Source organism: Lepidothrix coronata, unplaced genomic scaffold (assembly GCF_001604755.1).
Source record: "Lepidothrix coronata isolate B3197 unplaced genomic scaffold, Lepidothrix_coronata-1.0 Scaffold13, whole genome shotgun sequence".
In the NCBI taxonomy this organism is placed as follows: Eukaryota; Metazoa; Chordata; class Aves; order Passeriformes; family Pipridae; genus Lepidothrix; species Lepidothrix coronata.
The window spans coordinates 2,315,042-2,331,756 of NW_016690193.1; the positions used below are offsets into that span (position 1 = coordinate 2,315,042).

A 16,715-nucleotide genomic window follows, 5' to 3' on the forward strand; every position below is an offset into this window, starting at 1 on the left:
TTTTCCTCTCTTTATCACTGGGGGGGTGGGGCTGGAAGGGTGTGGTGGTACTTGATACACTGTGAGTTGGTTGATTTTCCTCTCTGGTAAATAATTTAATACAAAGCTGCTCAGCTGTTCAGAGTTAAACCTAAAGCTGCACTGGTAAAAATGCTTTCATATGTGCTGAAGTTTTTCACACAAGTAGCTGGCTGAGGTTCACAAGTTGCTGGTCAGCATAGGCCTCCTGAATTATCAGAGGCCTTGTGGAAGAGAATTAGGGTATCTCAAGCTCAAGACTTAAAAAAGAATACTCCTAAAGAACAACAATATACTCTGAGTGTATAATCTCATTTTATCATTTTATGGTTTGCTGAATTACATGCTTGTTTATAAAATTTGCCCTTCCATTTTAAATACATAACAGGTAGCCTAAAACTGATTTGGTTGTAGAAGAGAAGGGTAAACAAAAAAGATGGCAGTACAGTGTGTTTTTTGCGAAAGTATCGTATCTTGGTTATCAGTTCCATCTTCATTGCCTTGTACTTGCAGCTGCTTAGTTATAGATAGATAGTTATAGATGCTGTGGGGAAGGCAGAGGGATTCCTCTTCAACTAAAATCTGTGTTGTGTTTTCTCTTCACCTCACTCCCGACACTCATTAGTGTTTGTAGAGTGGTGCAAAGAATAGATCAGTGCATACCCAAAGCAAACAGTGGTCTTGATCCTTTAGTCCTCGGTCACATGCTTGCGCCTCTGAAGATTATGTAGTTCAAGTCTCTTCAAGCATTGACTTGAAAAGAAAATGTAGATATGTTTGTGTTGGAGAAACCCCTAGTAAACAGCATGTGGAGTGACGTTTTTCTACAGATGTAGTCAATACAGCAAAATCTGTCTTGGTTTTGTTTTTCCTGTACCAATAAAGATATTTCTCCTTTTTAAGGGGGAAGAAGAGACTGACTTGATGTTTGATACTGTACAAGAGGGGAGCTAAAATCAACATCATCCCAAGTTGAGGAAATATAGACTGTCACAGATGAGTGATGTAGGTCAATAGATCGGCAAGGTTTTCCCTAATTATGGCTGAAAATACCATGTCACAAAATAACATGCACTGGTTTGGTGTTTTGTCTACATACTGACATCAGTCCACCTGTAAGAATTTTTGGAATAAAGGAGTACATCCATGAGTCACCTATCAAATCCAGCATGAGATCTCTCAAAGCGCTCTTAAAGATCTCAAAAACAAACAACAAACCATTAAAAAAAGAAAAAAGCTACGGATTAAACTAGAAATCTCAGACTATCTTTGAAGAACATACCGTGCCTGTAGAGTGGTTGGATCTCTAGTAGTGTTGAGATAGCAATCTGGGGTGTTCTTTCAGATGATCTTAGTGATTAGGTTCTGCTTTCTGTTTTGGGACATGTGGGTTTTTTTATTTTTCTTACTCAATTGAGAGGACAGTGTCTGACCTCACAATTTATGACTGTATTGGGTAGGCCTGTGATCATAATTAGGAAGCATAAAGATGTTGTGTGGAATTGTACCCTTGCTTTGTCCCTAAAGCATATCTACGTAAACTACTCTTCTGCTTAATCTACAGCCTGTGTTCTTGACAGGAGTTCGTCACTTTAATTGTTCTAGATGTCTTAAAGCCCATAATTCTTTTTTGTGGGATAGCCCTAAATTCCATCACCAAATCAATGGGACTTGAGTGCCTCTGGCAAAGTCTGTTCGAGGGCCCCATTTGGATGTCCTATGTTTAACCCAGGTCATCTTGCCAAGCATTCCCTGCTGGTTGGCTCTGAGATGCTCAGTCGATAGGAGACATTCAGCCTTAGGCCATTCAGGAGGTCTGTGTTCAGCATGTATGGAGTTCATGCTGATACTCTGTGTGAGTAAAATGCTTTCTGGCTTGGTTATTTTTATATTCACAAGAATAAGAATTTTTTTCTGGGACAGTAAAGTTAAACTTCGCAGCCTAAAAGCAGAAGAAGTAGCACTAAGAAAGGTCCTATGTGTTTGTAAATGCTACCTTTTTTTTTCTTTGCACAGTCTGACTGATGTTAAGGAAATGCAGTACTTGCTTCTGGCTGCCGTAATGATGGTCCTGGCACTCTGTGGTATAGCTTTGACAAAAAGCTAAATAACTTCTGACCTTTGGTTTGTAAATCACTTGGGTGCATCTTGCAGGTTCTCGCTTTTTGCTTAAACATAAGCAGATTATTAGTGACCATGCTTTGGGAAACATTTTCAACCCAGAAGAGCCTGGCTTTGTTTATTAAAATTTCTTCTGCAAAGATGACATTTTCCAATCTCTAGTGTCACATCTGGACAGAGCAGACTACACTCTTTTATTAGAGGTGATGTAAACTCCAGTCATCCTCACAAACATATGGGAACTATTGAAATCCCTTCTGCCTACAAATCATTAATTGGCAACGATGTTCTGAATTCATCATCTTGTCAGCAGGTTTCCTGTTTGAAGAAGGCACTGACAGTAACAGCTGAGCAATTTCTCTCACTGGGGACTCTGAGGTTGTAAATATGACATGGTCTAATCTCCTTATATAATGTGCTCACTCTGTCAATTAACATAGGCAGCTAGGTAATAGTTACGGTAAGGAACCCAAACGACTTGCGTCTTTACACCTCCTTTGGCAACATGGCCCATTTATCAGCAACTACTAGGGACAACTAGAGGTAAATTGTGACTATGCTGGGACATGTTTTTAAAGGAGCAGTGTTAAGGTTCATTATTCACAAGAATAAATTGCTGTACTAGTTAATAAGAGAAATGAAAGCAGTTACTCTGTGAATTTCTGTGCTCTTTTCCAGAGTGGTGATTTGGTGCCACTAAAGGACTCATGATTATTGGCTCTGCCTCAGTTCAGCTGGTGCTCTCTGAATATATCCTTGAGAAAAATGCCCACTTTCGAGTCTGCTTGGCCAGTTTCGAGTCTCCTAATGGTGGTCTCCACCTTAGCAGGAAGCACTCAATCAAAGCTGAGGGCCAGATCCTAAAATGCTGTAAAACTTTATGTGGTGCCACTGACATTTCTGCCTTTACCCATTTAGGGGCTTGGCCAAAAAAAATATTATCTGCCCAGTCTATGCTTTCCTTCTTCCTTCACTGGCATAGGTGAGTTTTATTGTAACTTCAGTTTTAGTTGCTTACTATACATAGCAGAGCTCACCACTGAGGTTTGTGTAGGAAACGAAAACTGTGAAAAGGCCACTTTCTGGCACTTCTCTTTGTATTCATTCTCACCTTCAGCCCAGTATGTTTTCAATGAGAAGCAAGAAGTGCTTATATTTTGCCTTTAAAGGCAGTTGAGCCCGTGCTACTGGAAGGGAGGAGATGTTGACATATTAAGCTAATGAGACGCAAATACATTTGCAGTGGTGGGGTTCTGCTAATGTCCAGGGAGCTGCAGAATAGTAACTGCAGATGTAATTGATTTGCAGAGACTGATCTTTTTTCAGATGCTTTTAGAGCTGAAGCACAGATTAATTAAATATTTGAGTAAAAATAGGAAGAAAAGAAAAACTTCACAGAATGAGAGCCAAAGTGAAAAGGTGAGTAATGAGTTCAGGAAAGCATAACACTCTCCTTTCCAAGAATCAGTACAGACTGCCACTTGAAAAGACATCAAAAGGAGTACAGCTGGTTTTAGCTAGCTAGAAGGTATGGTCAAGATAACAGATGTTAGAGGTGAAAAAAATAACAGAGGAAAACTTAGTGATATCTTCCTTCACCCTTGCTGTCTTCTGAGGAAGAACATTGAAAGGGAGAGCTGGAGGAAGGATGGGTTTAGGGTATGGTTTCTGGTTTTAGAAAGGAGTTTCTGCCAGAGGAAACACTTGGATTATTTTTTTTCCAAAACAGCTCTAGAATATTCAAGCCCTTCTATTGTCTTAAATATTGATGCTTGTTTGATTATTCTTCCCTGAATCAACTTTGCTGAACATACCTCACTGCATTTACAAAACAATATTTATTTTTTCTGATTGTTCATGACTTATGATGTGATTCAGCTGAGCACTTGCCAAGAGAAATGAGTTTCTTACAGATAATAAAGGCTGCAGAAAAACGTTGTGTTCACAGGTCTTTTATTCTGGACATAATTAAAACTAATTTACATAGGTAGCTAGCTTACATAGATCAGAAGTTTACATGCTGAATCAGTTCTCAGATGATTTTGTTGCTGGCGTATTGGGGGTGAAGCAGAGCTACTCTTCTTCCTCCAAAAGCAATGCAATCAGTGCAGATGTTTGAAAGCACTTTCCCAGAGCAGTGATTGCATCCCTGTTGATCAGCTATTAGAAGGATAGTCAGAGGCAATTGTTTATTTGCAGCTGTGCAGGAGTAAGCAGGCAGAGGTAGTGACTCTCAGCTGGTAGGTAGCAGAAGGCACCATCTGTGGAGGGTTGGGAGGCAACTGAAGGCTAGCAAAGGTGGTGATGGTAGAGCCACACTTGATGACTGTCATGTTTCTGAGTCTGCACAGCAGCTATCCCGGAGGCCCAACTTGTGAATGAAACACATAGCTGATACCACAATGAAAAAAATCCTGTATTTTTTTTTAACAAATTCATGGTGTGATTTCCTCAGGTGACACAGAGCAGCTCAGCCGTTGCCTTCCCTATCCTCTTATTTTTAGGAAATGGAAACGTGCTGCTACACAGGTAACCTTATTTTGGAACTTGGGCTTTTGCTCCAAAGCAGCCAGTGTTTCTGGTTTTGTATCTGATGTAGCCACGGGAGGGGGGCAACTTTTCTTCAGTCCACTCCGCAGCTTGCTTGCCTACCTCTCCACCTTAAGTTGACTGAATTCTTGCTCTGAATTCCTTGTTATGTATGCTAGAAAGGCAGCATACTGCTAAATCCTGCCTGTCTTGTGGGAGACTTCCCAGCTGGGACTCAGGTGAATAAGGCAAGTGTGCTTTTACCTTTGTAGTAGAGTGGAAACCAAACAGAGTCCAGGGATAAAAAAATAAAAATCTCTTCTTAATTGTTCTACTGGGAGGTGATTACATGGCAAGGAAAACATTGATGGAAATATTCAGTATATGGAGAATACTGAATTTGGAAATACAGTTGCCCCTCCAGGGAGTTCTTTGCCCATCATTCATACTTCTCTTGCATTTTTCTGATTAAAACCAAATTGGCTGGGAGTATAGCATGGTAGGTGTTTATATAATTATGAGCTGAAGTGCCTAGTTAATTTTAATTAAGCACAAAAGCAGCCAGTGTCAGAATAGCTGAGTTTTTGGCCACACAGTGTGTATTTTCTTTTCAAATGCAAAGAAAGTCACTTGAATGCTACATTTCAGCAAAATGCAATTGTCACTGGAGGGGGAATGGGTTTTATTCTGTAGAGAGATATGTGCATGTATGTATTTTGTATTTTGTTCTGCAGCTGAAATAATTAACAAGAGCAGGGAAATGTTTTCTATGGGTCAAAACTGTATTGCAATGGGACTGATGAAATATTACTCTGTTTTGTTCTACATGTGTATATTTGCCTTCATTATAGGAGGCAGAGTGTCCATGTATGTGCAATACATCATGCTTTGCTAATGAGTTGTACTTTCTCCACTACCCTGTATGCTTGTAACCCCAATGACTCTGAAGGTCTTTCCTCATTCTGCAGTGGTGCTTTTAGACCATTGCTTTGACCAACTCAACCTTACAGTTCTTTGCAGTGTGGCTGCTGTGCAGTCACCTTCCAGAAGGACAGTTGAGTACTTTATTCCCCTCACAAAGTATAGATTGAGCAGTTCAAATAAAATAAGGTTTGGAAATGTCTCCAAAAGTGTAAACTGTGAAGGTCATGTTTGCTTCCTAGCCATAAGATATTTTGGGGGAAATCTTAGGGTATGCTTTTTAGTTCAGCCCTAGATAACTAATATGAACTTGAATTAAAAAAAAACCAGCTACCTTTGGTTTTACCATTGGAAGCTTAGGAAATTTGTTAAAATATAGAATGGGAGAGGTGTTGCAGGAGGAAAGGGAGTGTTAGCCATGCTGCTAGGTTCCTTTGATTGCCACATTCAACTTTGAATTGCTTGGAAACAGCTTACTTATTAATTGTGGGTTTTAGAAACAATTAAGGACTCTGGAGAAATACTAAGGATAAAGTACGTGAATGCTGTTTGGCAGTGCAGTGAATTTAATTGCCTTGATTTAAGGTATGGCTGTCCCCAGCTGCCCACTCTGTCCCATTGCTGGAAGTTGCCGCGGGCTCTGCAGAGCTGGATAGTCTGCCCATGAGCTGATGTGACCAGTGGAGGGCTTGTCTTGGTGCCCTAGCCTGAGGGCATGCTCCCTGAATGGTGATCTTTAGCAGAAGGGTAACTGCAACCTCTCGAACTGCCAAAGGTCTGCTAGAGCTCATTTGTCAGAGCCCTCATTCCACCTAATTTATATGAGGTATTAAAATGAAGTGGTACTATTGTTTTGCTCATAATTTGGGTTTTCGGTTTTGTGTTTCTCATTTAGAAACACTTAGCTGTAGTTAATGATGTGTTGACATTTCAATAATAAGCTTTTCTCTCTGCATGCTTTATATCTTGACCATTTTAACTTGCTGTGGCTTAACATTGAGGTTGAAATCCAGGCTCCACAACAGGAGGCTACATGCCTTGTATGAATAGATTCACAGCTTACTTTTTATTTTATTTCTTTAACTGTGTAAACTTGTATCCCATATAAGGTAAGTGTTCAGTAGACTGAAGTTAGAGGAAAACAATTGCAACACATATGTCTGTAGAAAGAGGTGAAGCTGCTCTTCATGTCAGAAGAGATGCCCATCTATTTTGCTGGAAGATTGCTCATTTTCTCTCGCTGAAGAAGTTAATCTAGTACAGACTCAATTGTATGTACGAACAACAGAGAGTTAAGATTGTCTTGAGCATGGTACTGATGTGCTTCCATTTTTGATTTCCCTCAGGGTGGTTATGAGGTTGTTAATACTGGAGCAGACTCGGAGAGTGAGGCTAGGTGTTATAGAAACCCCAAACAGTATATCCAAAACAGATTAAAGAAAAAAAGATGAAAGAGACAATGTGAGGCTTGGGGATGTCCCTTATTGCTTTCATATGCCTGTCTTATCTTTATAAATTTATGTCCTTAAAAATGAATAGCTGAAGTTTGAAAAACTGGGATTTAAGATGACAACTTTCTTCGCACTGTAAATGACAGTCAATCAATTTAAGGTCAAGGAAAATTCCACCTCTTTCCCCAGAAAATTCAGGCTCTAAGAGCTGCAGATCAGTGGCATTATCAGAACAGGTCCACTGGCTGAGAGGGTGAGACAAGACTGTCCCTGCCTGCGTGCCTCCCCATGCTGCCTGCAGTTATATTGCTGGAAGCACGGTGGGTGGGAGAGGATATGCATCAGCAGATCATCTTTGTCTGCATCTTCAGCCTGGCATCCTTGTACAGTCCCCTGTGGTAGTGATGGTGGAGGAATCAGTTCCCCTGACAAGTTTGCCTGACCAGTGTGGCACTGGAGGTAGTGCCAGCTTGGGTTGTGACCCATTCTGGCAGTGAGATGTGGAGGTGTATCGTGATCCAAGTCCTCATGGTAGGCCTTAAGTGGCTTGTGAGTAGTTTTGCTAGCACTTCAGATGTGAGTGTTTCTGTGTGAGTAAAAAAGTAGTTAATACAGACTATTAAAACCATTCCTAGGTCATACAAAGGGCTCTTCTCTGTTGGATCTTGAAGAACGTACTTTATGAAGTAGGTCACAGTCACTACTCCTCATTTTACAAATGACAGCTGTGGGCCAGAGACTGAGTTGTTCCGTGCCAGCCAGAGGCTGGAGCCTGAACCAGGGCTCTGGAAGGCAGTGCTGTATTTAATCTCATGTGCTTTTTTATGGTCTTAGACTAACCTAAAACCCTTCTAAGATCATTCAGCTCCAGGTGGATTCATTGGGAAGTAACAACAAACTTACCGTTCATTCCTCTAGAGCTGGAATTCGAACAGTTTTCATTGCAAAAGGCTTGCTTTTGGACCTCAGTTAGATACCTCCCTTCAAAAAAATGCTTGGCCTGAGGGTACTTTTTCCTGCAAAAGACTTGGGGAAGCTGTATGAGGAGCAGCTGAGGTCACTTGGTCTGTTCAGCTTGGAGGAGACTGAGGGGAGACCTCATTGCAGTCTACAAATTCCTTGTGAGCGGAAGAGGAGAGGCAGACACTGATCTCTTCTCTGTGGTAACCACTGACAGGACCCAAGGGAATGGCCTGAGGTTGTGTCAGGGGAGGTTTAGGTTGGATATTAGAAAAAGGTTCTTCACCCAGAGGGTGGCTGGGAGCTAGAACGGGCTTTGCAGGGAAGTGATCACAGCACCAAGCCTGAAAGAGTTGGATGATGCTCTCAGGCGCATAGTGTGACTCTTGGGGATGGTCCTGTGCAGGCCTAAGAATTGAACTGGATGATCCTTGTGGGTCCCTTCCAACTCAGCATATTCTGTGATTTCCTGGAGGCTCTGTGTAGTGTGGAAGCTGTGCTGAGGAGTGCCTCTCTGCCCAAAGGTACTTTTTACTGCCAAAGCCTCAGTGTTATTGAGTACCAGACTCTCTGTATATATATATAAAAGCATCCCCTGCCCCAGCAGACTCTCCAGTCCCTCTGCATGTGTGTGACTATTATTACTTGAATAAAGCAAGCCTGCCTAGGGAGCCAACATGATCTTTGTTGAAGTCCAGAATCATGGTTACCATCCACCAAGTGAAATGGCTGCCTCCTGTGTGGTCCTAAGAGTCTCTCTGGTACAGTACTAGTTCCAAAAATAATGCATTAGAGATCCTACACTGAATTGGACAATCGGTCATCCCATTGCAATGGTGATAGAGGTCACAGCGTTGCTTTCAAAAGCTGCCTGGAAAGGAAGCTTTTTAATTACTTTAGAGCATGGGAAATGTGCTAATTTGTAATTCAGTGGAAGCAACCTGCAGGTTGAAGCTTCCCAGCTCTAAGCTGCTTTGCAGATAGCCTGCAACCCAGGCAGTAACAGAGCTAGGACCGTGGACTTCATTACTGCTGGGGCTTGGTGAAGGTTCAAGAGGCATTAGCAACGTTGGAATCTTGGGACAGGAGCCAGTGTTTTATTAGTATAAATCCAAGGCAATTGGGCATGTTAATTACTGGAAGAAATTCACAGCAGGGAGGAAGAGGTTCAGGATGATGGGGAGATGCTGTGGATAATTGCCAAGGTCCGCAGATGCCCTGTGACCCTGTGCTGGTGAGATTTCCTGCATTGCAATGGTTGACTTGCAGCAGATTGAGTATTATCATTCCAGGTTGAAATATCTAAAGCAAAGTGCCTGCAGAGGGTATTTGAGGTAAAAATGGCTTAAGGCTCACAGAGTACTGTGGCAAAACCAGTCATGGGACCCTCCAGTACCAAGTCAGATGTTGGTCAGGGCTTTTGTATGCATATAGTTGTGCTCATAAGGGGTAAGCATACAGGTGATGGAATTTCAGTCTTCCTGTCCTACCTGATTTTGGGTCTGCTTTTTGCAGACTTTGCTTTTGAGCACTTGATGCTCTTTCACTGCCAGAGGAGGGTGATCAGCAAGAAACTCTTTCTAGAAGTGAAATGCATGGAATTGGGTACAAACCACTGAAGAAAGAGGCAGGTGTCTGTCTTGCAAAATAATCTTTCCCTCTCTGCCTACCCGAAGTCCTCAGTCAGGCTCAGATAAAAGCTTTTCTCTCCTCCCTGGGAAACAGACTGGCCTGTATTATTTATTTATTTGTAAAGCCTTTTTTTTTTTTTTATAAGAGCTCTTACATTATTTCTCTTTGCTCTCACAGTTCAAGCATGATTTAATACGTCAAAACTAGTTTGCTTAGCTGGCCTTGATTGTCTTGCATACTTCCACTAAAACAGGGCAGTCATCCTTCCAGGCATGCTGCTGCCCAGACAAATGAAGTGTCACAGCAGCTAGGACCTGCTCTTGTGTTGTGACAGCAGTAGCATCCTTCAACAAAGCTGTTAGTGGGGAATTTAGATGGGGGTAATGCCTACAGATATGGCTTGGGTCAGAGTAGTGTGGGCCCACACAGGCAGATGTGGAGACAAGCTTATGCTCAAGAGACTTCATCGATCATTCATGTGCAAAAGCATTTTGGTCCAGATTGAGAGTCTGGCTAGTACCAGAGAGAGAAAGAAAGCATCCTGTTGATGCCTGCACTGGCAAGCCTGGCAGAAATAGCACCAAGAGCCCTTGCATCTCATTGCAGGTTTCTTGAAAGAAATGAGTTGCAGTGTGATCTTTTGCTTTCTGTAGTCATTGGAGATTTTATCATTGATTTTGGTAGGAGGGAGATGATAATCCTCTGTAATATGTTAACTAAATTATTTCCTGGCTTAGATCTTTGTAAAGTGTTGCACAGACTGCCAGCAGAACACAGTCTATAGGAAAGAAATTTATTTCATGATAATCGGTGTAACTCAGATCAAACCTATGTATCAGCAAATGGTCTGATCTTGATCTCCAAACCTCCCAAATATCGGAGTCTGTGGCATTTTGTGCTTGTCTTTTTCTCATCTCATGCAGGGGCACACAGGCTAAAGTTCATCCACCTGTTTCCACGCTGTGCTCCATAGAAAGGAGTAGGGAACAAATTTTGAGTCACTTCTCACTCTAATTAGTTTAAAATAGCATAGCAGTCCTTTGAGCCTGCTTGAAGAACTTGGTGCCTCATAGCAACTCTCTTTCCTAAGCTGCTGCTGTGATGTTGTGCACTCAACTGAGCAAGAGCTCTGCACATGGCATCCTCGTCATTGATGTCTTTGGACTCTCGTCTCCTGGATGCATCAGGAACACAATACTCAGCAGTCAGGTCAGACGTCTCCTGGTGCATTTTTGCTGGTATGCTACATGGGGTGTGGGGGATGGCTGCCAGCTGGGAATCTAGTGCTTGGGGACAAGTGAATTGATTGTATGAGTCTGTTATTGACTGAACTCTGAGCATGGCTAATGGCATTGACAAGAGCTGTGTCATTCTGATGGTAAAGGCAGTGGGTCACGCACTGTTAGCATGTTTAGTGCCCTGGTATATGGAGGGGCAGTGCCCCTGCCAGATCATGCCCTTCCGAAATATTGTGGGACTGTTTGGTTTGGTGGCCTCCTTACAATTCCCAGAGCAGAATGGTGCTTGGAGAGAGCTAAAAAGTCTTTTTTCCTGTTTGGTTGGTTGATTTGGGTTTTTGTTTTTGGTTTGGGTTGGGGTTTTTTTCCCCCTGAATAAAAGACTATGCTAGATCAGAGCTTGGTATGTAAAACACTGGCTAGTGTTGTCTGAAAACTGGATTCCATTACTGTAAACTGACATAAAAGATACCTGTGCATGCCTTCTGTGTCTTCAGTCATGCCTGTATGTGCAAGTCATTTTGCTGTACTTTGTGGACACTGTGCACACAACTAACAGCACAATACCTCTAATGTGGCATGTGTGTTTAATACCATGTGTAGCTTTGGGCTAACAGGAAAATGAATATATTACAAGAAAAGCAAGACCAGCCCAAACTAGAGTCAATGTTTTCAGGTGGAGGCCTTTGTTCTTAGGTTGGAGGCATAAAACCATTAAAGTTTCAGTGTTCATTTTCAGTGGTCTTACTGTAAGCATTTTGCCGCTCTGGCTGGGGAGAACCAAAGGCTGCGCAACAGTCACGCTGCAGTTGTATCCACAGGACATCTAAGTCTGCGTTGTGGGATTTAGTGGGAGGCACGTTGTTATTGCCTGCATGCTGCTGGCAGATGGGCAAGGGCCCATAGAACATTTCTGGTTGTGGAGTCCCCTTCAGTGTTTTGTGCTGTGTACAAGCATGCACAGAGTGTGGGCTGTGAATACAGAAAAACAAAAATACTTTCCCTGAAAGTTTATTGAGCAAAGGCTTCTGGTTTAACAAATTCAAATTTTACATGTTCCAAAGACTGATTTCCAGATGCCATTGGGAAGAGTGTCAGGCCACATTCAGATTAGCCTTACTGTTCCATAATATCTTGCTGGAGTACAAGGTTAATTAGTACCATAGGCAATATGCATTATTCATCACAGCAATCAGCTTTTTCTTCTGTTGGTCTGTTGTATGCAGCAAATGTTTTCCCTTCCAATAACAAATTCTTGATATATTATTTTCAAATTTAATCCTGCCAAATCATATTTGTGATGTATAAATTATCTGGGCATTCTGATACTGATGGAAAACATTTCAGGTGTCAAAAGGACTTTAATTTTAGTGTATAACTCCTGGCCTGCTTGGGCATAGGCCTGCAGGACCATGGGATATACAAGATGATTTTATTAATGCCCGTCTTCAAGCTGACCCAAACTGGAAATAGCACTGGTGACATGCATACTGCAGTGGTTTATAACAGTAGTGTTTTCAGTGCTAATTATCAGCAGTATCTCAATGCAGGCGTGAAGTGCTGAAGTCGTGTTGCTGCTGTGGCACTGTGGTTGCTTGCAATACCCCAGCACAGGTCTCAGGCATCTCCATTCCAACCCTGAGGTTTGTGGCAGGAGAAGGCTCTTTCTAGCAGGGCTCCTTCAAGCATAAGGGCTAAATATGGGGTGCCTTTGGCTACTTTCCAGTGCCAGGGTCCCCACCCTGCACCAGGATACCATGTGGGCCACAGCTGCGAGCAGGGGAGATGCTTACTGACTGGTTTGCACAAGGTCCAGTGAGCTGTGGCTTTCACTTACAAGGTCTGTTAGTGGTGCAGAGGGTTTGATCAGTTCAAGAAATCAGCACTGCCTCGTCCTCAGCTGGTATTGAGGAAAACATGGTGATACCTCTCTGCCACCGTGCCTACTTATAGAATAATATTAGTCTGAAAGATCTCTGGGAGATCTTTCACTGCTGCTTTCAAGCTCTAATATTTCACCCTGGTTGCCTCCTGGAAGCATTTTCTAGCCTTTTGTCAGCTGTACACGCATGTATCAAGTATGTAGGTAGGTATTAGGGGAGAAAACCAGTACATAAAGGCTGGGTGGCTTGCTGAAGGTCCCACAAACCAATTTTGATAGAGTCAGGAGGCTCAGGCTTCCTGCTTGTTTCAAAATCATTAGAAATTTCTTTGATCTCTCTTGCTGTCCTGAAAAGGATTTAGGCATGCACTTGCTTTCTAGCAACATAAGATGGTGTAGCCTCTGTGCACAGCTGGACATGCCTTGCAAAGTGATGTTGTGCTATCAGGGCCTGGGGGAGTAACTTGCACTGACATGGCTGGAGGATAAATATGGCAGCGTTCTACCTTACACAGCCTGTGGCAACAAATCCTCTGCACTATGCCAGGCAAGGAATGCTTGAGATTCCTTTGTATTAAAATCAGCAAGTTAATTTTTCCGGCAACCCTGACTCACTTCCCTTCTTGTTTTGTATGTGTATTGTTCTTTGCTCCTGACTTTCCCTTTAGGAGGAACCAAGTTTAGTGGACTGCTTTTACTGCTTGCCTCCTTCCGGCTGGCATGGAAAAGGAATTTCAAGGGCACAATTTTTGCAGTCAAGTGCAGGACACAATGTTGGGTTTGTGTCAGATAACAGAAAAAGAACACATGCTTTGAAAGCGAGTATCCTGGTGTGTCAGGGGCTTTCTAGGGCAGTTTGGAAACAGCTTTTCAGCAAGAACAGGCAGATGGATAAATGTCCAAATTACACTTATTTGTCAAACAACTGGCAAATGTCTGTGGTCCTTGATTTAGATCCTGTTGTGATATAAACAAATGAGCAGTCACAGGAATGTAAGGAAGTGATGACGAGTATTATTCCTTTCTCCTAATTATTACCCACAGCTTTGAAACAAGTAGCTGAGATTCCTTTCAGGAGACTTCTGCTCTTGCGTAAAATTGCATCTGTAGAGCAATTTGTATTGCTTCCGGTTAAAACAGAAGTGTATTCGCACAATATTTGCTTAGAAGTCAGTTACAGGCAGTAGAATAATAAGTAAATTGTACTTAAAATATAATTATGTATATCACCAAAAGTAGACTGGGTTTATCAGCTTAGTCTTTAAGAGTCACATCAATAACTTATGAGCTTCAATAAACGTGCAATGCTCATATGCTAGTTTGTTGCACACTGTTATGACATAAAAACAAAGGAATTTAATTATTTTAATCATTCCTGGGGACAAAACCAAAAATTCACAGCATTCAGTGGCGTGTAAATTTAGTGTTGTGTTGTAGATCAGCATGGTTGAAAGTATTGATGAGAGAAAATCTTCTGTGGATGCTGCATCCATAGGTCTTTGAAATAGCTTGTGGGGGCAAAGCCTAGACTGTGTGACTGATAAATAATAGAAGAGCTTCACTCCCTCTCCTCCCTTCCTCTCCCCTCCCTTTTCTTAGGTTTGCATGACATCAAGCACTACTTGGAAAAAGTAGAGTGGTGTTCAGTCCATACTGGAACAAAGAAAAAGCCATCATTGTTCCAGAGAGAAGTTATATTTCTGTTTTGGAGTAGTTGATCTATAGGTCTGTGAGTCTGAAGGGAAGAAAAAGCTATTAATTGCTGTGACTCTCTGGCATCATAAGTAAAAAAAGAGCCATGAAATTGGAGAGTATGCACTGGGTGGGAAAAAACCCATCATCTTTGGTTTGGCCACATGGATATAACCAGCAACTTGAAAATGTCTCTGTTTCAGATATCCTTAAAAATACAAACAATTCATATACCTGACTGCTGTATCCAGTCTGGGGCACAGCACACCCAGCAGCCTACTGAGGTGACGTTTGACAGCATTGTAGATACCCTGTTGTATCTTTTCCTGATACTTTTATCCCATAAATGTGGGATTCTGCTTAAAGAAGGATGTGGCACTCATGCTAGGTGAGACTGATGCATGATTTCCTGAAAATGACCCCATAAACTCAGGTTTATAATCTTTTTTTTTTCAGTACTAGATTTTGGATTCTGCTTTGATAATTTATTTTCTGATGGCAGCAAGAAATTAAAGTCTCCTTTAAAAATCACATTTAAAAATGTTTCAAATCTTCATTTCTTGGAGAAAAAATCTGGTCCTACTGTAAATATCTTATTTATGTTTCGTAAAAGGCAGTAAGGGAATGTATGATTTCCTGGGCTTTAAAACAGCAACAACATAATGTTAATAGCACTAACATGTGGCTAACATGGCTTTTCCAAACAAAAGGGAGTTTTTCAGGTGTTGGTGAAGAAAAAAGGGCTGAGCAGTCAGTCTCAGTTATGCTTCTCGTATACTTGCCTTTTTGGGCTGGAATTCCCAGGGCTTTTGTCACAGGATCAAATATCTGTTGTACCTTGGTGATATCATTGTCTATATTTGGTGATGGGGAAGCAAAACAAAGAAAGGAATTGCCAAAATCATCCATCAGTCAGTGGAAAATCAGGCTTCCCAATCTCGTACCTTACTTTTTAAACTGCATGTCTATGCAGATACTTGAACTTATTTCTTCTCATTATAAAGTGTAAGCATGTATCTACTATATTTTAGCTGATCTCAAGTGACTTGCTTTCCTGGCAATAGTTTCAGTGATGTGATTTTTAGTTTACAGTTGAGGGGGGTTTTTTTTAATTATATGTAGGCCAGGATTTCAGCTGTAGCTCAGTCAAACGCTTTAATACATTTTGTATTGGATGTTCTCACAGTCTACAGGATATTATCAACTAGGTTAAGAAAACTGGAGACAGGACAACATCATTGATGTATGAGTATTTAATTTCTGATGTTAAGCTGTTGGGGAAATAGGAGATATTTAACATGTTGTAGAAATTACATTACAAAGTACATGGTAATCCTGAGCTATCTGTATCTTCCCTTCCAGACAAGAGTGGATTAAATATTTTGCTCTGTACTGACTTACTAAAAAGGGTAATTTGCAGCCTTTTCTCCTTTGCTGAAGCACCAGATTCTAAATATGTGTTCCAGTGTTTGCTTTAAAATAGTATGCCACTGTGGATGGTGTTTCTACATATTTAATTATCTCTTAAAAAGTGAGTGAAAGTGGATCCATGCCTTACAAAGCAATATGCTTCTGTTTTGTACCCTGTGGCAACAGAACTAGATCTCTTCCTCTCAAGTAAAAATGAAAACAAAAGCTCTTGCAAAATTGCCAATATACTGTTTAGGCAAAACCTCTCAGACTTGCAGCTTCTGCAAGCCAAAACATACAAGTGCAAAATTTCCAACAAATGATTATTAACTAGCGTGTAGAAGTGAAGCCTGCTGTGAGCTTTCAGTCCCTCTAGGTGAACTGCTTTATAATGTAATGCTATCAAGATATTTCATAGTACAGAAAAAGGCAAGGGAATAATAAAATATATGTCCTAGAATTCCCATGTGAGGGTGAGTTCCTTGAATTTGTCAAGCTTGCTGGTGTGCCTCCAGAAATTTTTTCCAAAATGATGACTAGTTCTTTAATTACACTTAGATATAGCTGTGTTTGTTGGTGGTGTTTGAGACTACAGATTGAATTTAGTACTGTAATTGTCATTAATCTGGTGAAATAAAAATGCCGAGTTTTTAATAAGATCTCAATTTAATGTTTTTAAATGCTTTGAAGAGATTTAATGTTAAACCAGCTGATATAAATCTGCTTGGCTCCTCTGTAATCGTCTCTCTCAAGCATGTACCTCTCTTCAAGGGAACTTTGCTCACACTAATTTCAAAGCTGTTTACTGCCCACATGAATTTGATGGACTCTCACTTTTATTGTTAAAAGTTGTTAACATCA

At 41.3% G+C, this 16,715-nt stretch overlaps 1 protein-coding gene across 6 annotated transcripts in view; it reads left to right on the plus strand.

Annotated features, from left to right (window-relative positions):
* EPHA5 (EPH receptor A5) overlaps window positions 1–16,715 on the plus strand; it is a 200,407-nt gene that overhangs the window by 45,809 nt on the left and 137,883 nt on the right. The window lies entirely within an intron of this gene.